This window comes from Hypanus sabinus, chromosome 1 (assembly GCF_030144855.1).
Source record: "Hypanus sabinus isolate sHypSab1 chromosome 1, sHypSab1.hap1, whole genome shotgun sequence".
NCBI classification, from domain to species: Eukaryota; Metazoa; Chordata; class Chondrichthyes; order Myliobatiformes; family Dasyatidae; genus Hypanus; species Hypanus sabinus.
The window spans coordinates 154,724,671-154,731,326 of NC_082706.1; positions in this window are offsets into that span (position 1 = coordinate 154,724,671).

The following is a 6,656-nucleotide window of genomic DNA, read 5'->3' on the forward strand; positions in this document are numbered from 1 at the left end:
GGTAGAAGGGTGGGTTGGCAAGTTTGCAGACAACACAAAGGTTGGTGGTGTTGTAGATAGCATAGAGGATTGTTGCAGATTGCAGAGAGACTTTGATAGGATGCAGAAGTCGGCTGAGAAGTGGCAGATGGAGTTCAACCCGGAGAAGAGTGAGGTGTACACTTTGGAAGGACAAACTCCAAGGCAGAGTATAAAGTAAATGGCAGGATACTTGGTAGTGTGGAGGAGCAGAGGGATCTGGGGATACATGTCCACAGATCCCTGAAAGTTGCCTCATGGGTAGATAGGGTAGTTAAGAAAGCTTTTGCGGTGTTAGCTTTCATAAGTCGAGGGATAGAGTTTAAGAGACGCGATGTAATGATGCAGCTCTATAAAACTCTAGTTAGGCCACACTTGGAGTATTGTGTCCAGTTCTGGTCGCCTCAGTATAGGAAGGATGTGGAAGCATTGGAAAGGGTACAGAGGAGATTTACCAGGATGCTGCCTGGTTTAGAGAGTATGGATTATGATTAGAGATTAACGGAGCTAGGGCTTTACTCTTTGGAGAGAAGGAGGATGAGAGGAGACATGATAAAGGTGTACAAGATATTAAGAGGAATAGACAGAGTGGACAGCCAGCACCTCTTCCTCAGGGCACCACTGCTCAGTACAAGAGGATATGGCTTTAAGGTAAGGGGAGGGAAGTTCAAGGGGGATATTTGAGGAAGGTTTTTCACTCAGAGAGTGGTTGGTGCGTGGAATGCACTGCCTGAGTCAGTGGTGGAGGCAGATACACTAGTGAAGTTTAAGAGACTACTAGACAGGTATATGGAGGAATTTAAGGTGGGGGGTTATATGGGAGGCAGGGTTTGAGGGTCGGCACAACATTGTGGGCCGAAGGGCCTGTACTGTGCTGTACTATTCTATGTTCTATGTTACTGACTGATTCTGAAGTTTGGGTGCTAAACAATGCAATAAGGGCCCAAAAGTTTTTTCAAATAGATATATTGTATAAGAAAGGTAGTTCTAACAAGAAAAAGTCACATTTGAATTCTACAGGAAAAATATTGTGTTCCATTCCATTCTGGCTTCCTGATGAAGGGTCTTGGCCCAAAACATTGACTGCCTATTTATTTCCATAGATGACTTGCTGAGTTCCTTCAGCATTTTGTGTGTATTGCTTTGGGTTGCATCTGCAATCTCTTGTGTTTAAGATTACTTCCATTCCTACAACCTTTTTCAAAAAACTTCCAAGTACAAAGTAAAACCTTAACCTTGCTTTTCTAAAATTGCTACAATATAGAGAGATGCAGTCTCTGTACAACTAATTGCAGACAACAGTCAGTTCAAATTGGCAACATCTCCTCCATGTTCTTTATCAACACAGATGCACCACAAGGCTGTGTGCTTAGCCCTCTGCTCTACTTGCTTTACACTTATGAATGTAGCTGAGCACAGCTTCAATGCCATATTCAAGTTTGCTGGTTACACCACTGTCATAGGCCAAATCAAAGATGGTTATGAATCAGCATATAGAAAGAAAATTGAAAATCTGGCTGAGAGGTGTTATAACAATAGCCTCTCACTATTAGCAAGACCGAGGAACTGATAATAACTTTCAGGAGAAGGAAACTAGAGGTCCATGAGCCAGTCCTCATTGAAGGATCAGAGGTGGAGAAGGTTAGCAATTTTAAGTACCTATGTATTATCACTTCAATTAGGAGGTAGTGATCATAATATGATAAGTTTTTTTCTGCAATTTGAGAAGGATAAGGGTATCTCGGAGGTGTCAGTTTTGCCGTTGAACAGGGGAAACTATGGAGCCATGAGGGAGGAGCCTAGCAAAAAAGACAGTGGAACAGCAATGGCAGGTATTGTGGCGAACTACATATACATGTCTGGACACGCCCCCTGCTGACTGCTCCTGTGGCTCCTCCCACAGACCCCTGTATAAAGGCGATTGAGCCTGAGCCCGGCCTCTCAGTCTCCAGGATGTAGTATGGTGGTCAACCACTGCTTGTTCCTTCTTCCAGTCAATAAAAGCTGATATCTCGCCATTACGTCTCAGAGAGAGTTATTGATGGGGCATCAGGTATTCTTTGGAATAATGCACAAGGTGCAAAATCAGTTCATCCCCCAGAGAAGGAAGAATTCAAAGGAGGGAAAGGGGCCACAGTGGTTGACAAAGGAAGTCAGATATTGCATAGCATTAAAAAAAAGGAAGTATGACAGAGCTAAGGTGAGTGGGAGGACAGATGATTGGGAAGTTTTTAAGGAACAACAGAACTTAACTAAAAAGACAATATGGGGAGAAAAAATGAGGTACGAACGCAAGCTAGCCAGGAATATAAAGGAAGATAGCAAAAGCTTTTTTAGGTATGTGAAGAGAAAGAAGATAGTTAAGAATAATGTTGGGCCTTTGAAGAATGAATTGGGTGAAATTGTTATGGGAAACAGAGAAATGGCAGAAGAATTTAATGAGTACTTTAGATCTGTTTTCACTAAGGAAGACACAAGCAATCTCCCAGATGTATGGATGGGCCAAGGACATAGGGTAACAGAGGAAATGAAACAGATTGACATTAGGAAGGAAATGGTGATGAGAAGACTGATGGGACTGAAGGCTAACAAATCCCCAGGTCCAGATGGTCCGCATCCTAGGGTACTAAAGGAGGTGGCTCTAGAAGTTGCGGATGCATTGGTAATCATTTTCCAATGTTCCTTATGTTCAGGATCAGTTCCTGAGGATTGGAGAATGGCTAATGTTATCCCACTTTTTAAGAAAGGAGGGAGGGAGAAAACAGAGAACTATCGACCTGTCAGCCTGACATCGGTGGTGGGGAAGATGCTAGAGTCCATTATTAAGGATGAAATAGTGGCATATCTAGATAGCAGTGATAGGATTGGGCTGAGCCAGCATGGATTTAACAAAGGGTAAATCATGCTTGACTAATCTGTTGGAGTTTTTCGAGGATGTAACCAGGAAGTTAGACGGGGGAGATCCATTGGATGTAGTGTACCTCGATCTTCAGAAGGCATTTGATAAGGTCCCACATAGGAGATTGGTGGGTAAAATCAAAGCTCAGGGCATCGGGGGGAAGACATTGACATGGACAGAAAACTGGTTGGCAGATAGAAAGCAAAGGGTAGCGGTGAATGGGTGTTTCTCGGAATGGCAGGTGCTGACTAGTGGGGTGCCACAGGGTTCGGTATTGGGACCACAGCTGTTTACAATTTACATCAACGATTTGGATGAAGGCATTGAAAATAACATCAGCAAATTTCCTGATGATACTAAGCTGGGTGGCAGTGTGACATGTGATGAGGGTGTTAGGAGAATTCAGGGTGACTTGGATAGGCTGGGTGACTGGGCAGATACTTGGCAGATGATGTTTAATGTGAATAACTGTAAGGTTATCCACTTTGGGAGTAAGAACGGCAGATTATTATCTGAATGGTGTAAAGTTAGGTAAGGGAGAAATACAAAGAGATCTAGGAGTCCTTGTTCATCATTCACTGAAGGTGAATGAGCAAGTGCAATAGGCAGTGAAGAAGGCTAATGGAATGTTGGCCTTTATTACAAAGGGAATTGAGTACAAGAGCAAGGAAATCCTCTTGCATTTGTACAGAGCCCTGATGAGACCACACCTGGAGTATTGTGTACAGTTTTGGTCTCCAGGGTTAAGGAAGGACATCCTGGCTGTAGAGGAAGTGCAGCATAGAGTCATAAGGTTAATTCCTGGGATGTCTGGACTGTCTTACGCAGAGAGGTTAGAGAGACTGGGCTTGTACACGCTGGAATTAAGGAGATTGAGAGGGGATCTGATTGCAACATATAAGATTATTAAGGGATTGAACAAGATAGAGGCAGGAAATATGTTTCAGATGCTGGGAGAGTCCAGTACCAGACGGCATGGTTTGTGAATAAGGGGTAGGTCATTTAGGACAGAGTTAAGGAAAAACTTCTTCTCCCAGAGAGTTGTGGGTGTCTGGAATGCACTGCCTCGGAAGACAGTGGAGGCCAATTCTCTGGATGCTTTCAAGAAGGAGCTAGATAGGTATCTTATGGATAGGGGAAACAAGGGATATGGGGACAAGGCAGGAACCGGATATTGATAGTAGATGATCAGCCATGATCTCAAAATGGCGGTGCAGGCTCGAAGGGCTGAATGGTCTACTTCTGCACCTATTGTCTATTATCTATTCTGGGCCCAGCATGTAAGTGCAATTACAAAGAATGCACGGTAGCGCCTCTACCGCTTTAGGAGTTTATGGAGATTCGGCATGGTATCTAAAACTTTGACAAACTTCTCTAAATATGTAGTGGAGAGTATATTGAACTGGCTACATCATGCCCCAGTATGGAAACACTAATACCCTTGAATGGAAAACTCTGCAAAAAGTAGTGGATATGGCAGAGTCTATTATGGGTAAATCCCCCTACCATTGAGCACATCTACTTGAAACACTGTTACAGAAAAGCAGCATCCATCATTAGAGACCTTCACCACCCAAGACATGTTCTCTTCTTGCTGCTGCCATCAGGAAGAAGGTATAAGAGCCTTATGTTTAGCAACAGTTCCTACCCCTCAATCATTAGGCTTTTGAACAAAGGAGATGACTTCACTCAACTTCTTTTGTCCCATCATTGAAATGTTCCCACAACCAAAGGTCTCGCTTTCAAGGGCTCATCTCATTTTAACCATATTTATTGTTTATTTATATTACTATTTCCTCTATTTGCATTTATGCATTTTCTTGTCTTCTGCACTCTGGTTGAAGCCCTGGTGTGATGGTCATTCATTAATTTAGTATTTAGTAGATATGTTGAGTTATGCCCACAAGAAAATGAATCCGAGTTGTAAATTGTGACATATGTGTACTTTGATATTAAAATTTATTTTGGACTTTGTAATTCTGGCTCTTCATTATATTGGGATCTAAAGTAAGTTGGTATATTAATCTGTTCCAAATATGCAAGGGGAACCCTTGATTTTCTTATGGGAGCAGCAAGATTCAGGAACATTAATTTTGACCAAATTTGCTGTTTAAAATGGATTAAAAGTCAGATAATACAGGATGGTAAATATTATTGCAATAATGAATTCAAATTTCCTTAAAGTATGTAAAAATAAAACCAATGCAGGTAACCCCCCCCCCCCACACACACAAGGTTATAGTGGGTCCATTTATTTTTGTCTGCACGACATGCTCTTTGTATGTGTCCTACTTCATTACATTTTCTACAAGTTTCACTATTAAACCTGGTTTGGCCTGGTGTACGTGACTGCCTGTCACAAACAACAATTTGTTTGGCCAGGCTGGTTTCTGTTTTGACATCGCATTTATTCCTGACTGCAATTCAATTGCATCTGTCTGCTTTTCCATTGATATAGCTATTTCAATTGCTTTTTAAAATATAAGTTGTGTTTCAGTTAGGAGCTGTTCTTGAAGGCTTTCTTTTAAGATTCCACAAACTAAACAATCTCTCAGTGCATCATTAAGCCCATTTCTGAACTGATAATGCTCAAGACGACTTCTTCAATTCAGCCACATTCACCTAAATGGACTCTTTCCTTTTGATTTAGATTATGAAACTTAAGGAATTCTATTACCAATAATGGTTTGATTCGAAGTGTTCCTGCATTACTTTCACGATACCCGCAAAGGTCAATTTCAGCTGTTTTGGTTGGAGCAGTCAAACTCCTAAGCAAAATGTATGCCTTAATATCCAATGCACTCAGCAAAATTGGCACTTGCTTTACATTGGAATTTGCTTTAAAATGCTGGTCAATATCCTCAGTATACTATATCCAGTTATCTCTTACACAATCAAGCATATCTGCCTTTCTGATGTAGCCAGCCATTTCTTTTTAAATGTGTGATTACTGGCACTCACTGTTAATGAACCACGAACTTGTCAATTTTCTGCCTTATTTTAACTCTACCATGACTTCCCGGCTGAAGAGCTCGAACTGCTATTTTGTTTTAACTGAAACACATCGCGGCCTTTCAACTGATAGCTAGTCGTCTTGGGTTTATTTAAAACCTACTTGTTGCCACTGTTATGATTTCTAATTTCAGAAGATAGAACTAATTGGAAGTAAAAGAAGGAAGTCCACAATGTGAATCTAACTTCATTTTTTTAACTTTAAGCAAGGCGCATACATATGGCATGGTGGCGTAAGGACATATGTCATTTACGTACTTTTACATATAACTTGTGCTGCATTATGTAAACAAAGAATGGTTAATCAAACAGTATTTTTACAATATTACTCAAATAGTAAATACACTCCTTCCACAAACAGCACAAGATGCAAATTAATATCAAGGAACTCGGAGGGCTCCATGTGCATTGAGGGCATTGAAGTCATCTTGCAGCTGTATAAAACTTTCAGTTACACCACTTTCAAGGTACTGTGTGCAATTCTGATTGCTGCACTCCAGTCAGACTAGATTTGGAGACTTTGTAGAATGTGTAGTTCACCAGGATGTTGTAAGGATTGGAGTGCATTGGCTGTAACAAGAGGCTGGACAAACTTGGACTGTTTTCCCTGGGATATCAGAGAATGAGGGGTAATCTGATAGAAGTACATAAAATTATGAGAAACAGAAATAGGGTAGATAGTCTTTCTTCTGGGTGAAAATGTCAAATATTCGCGGGCATAGGTTTA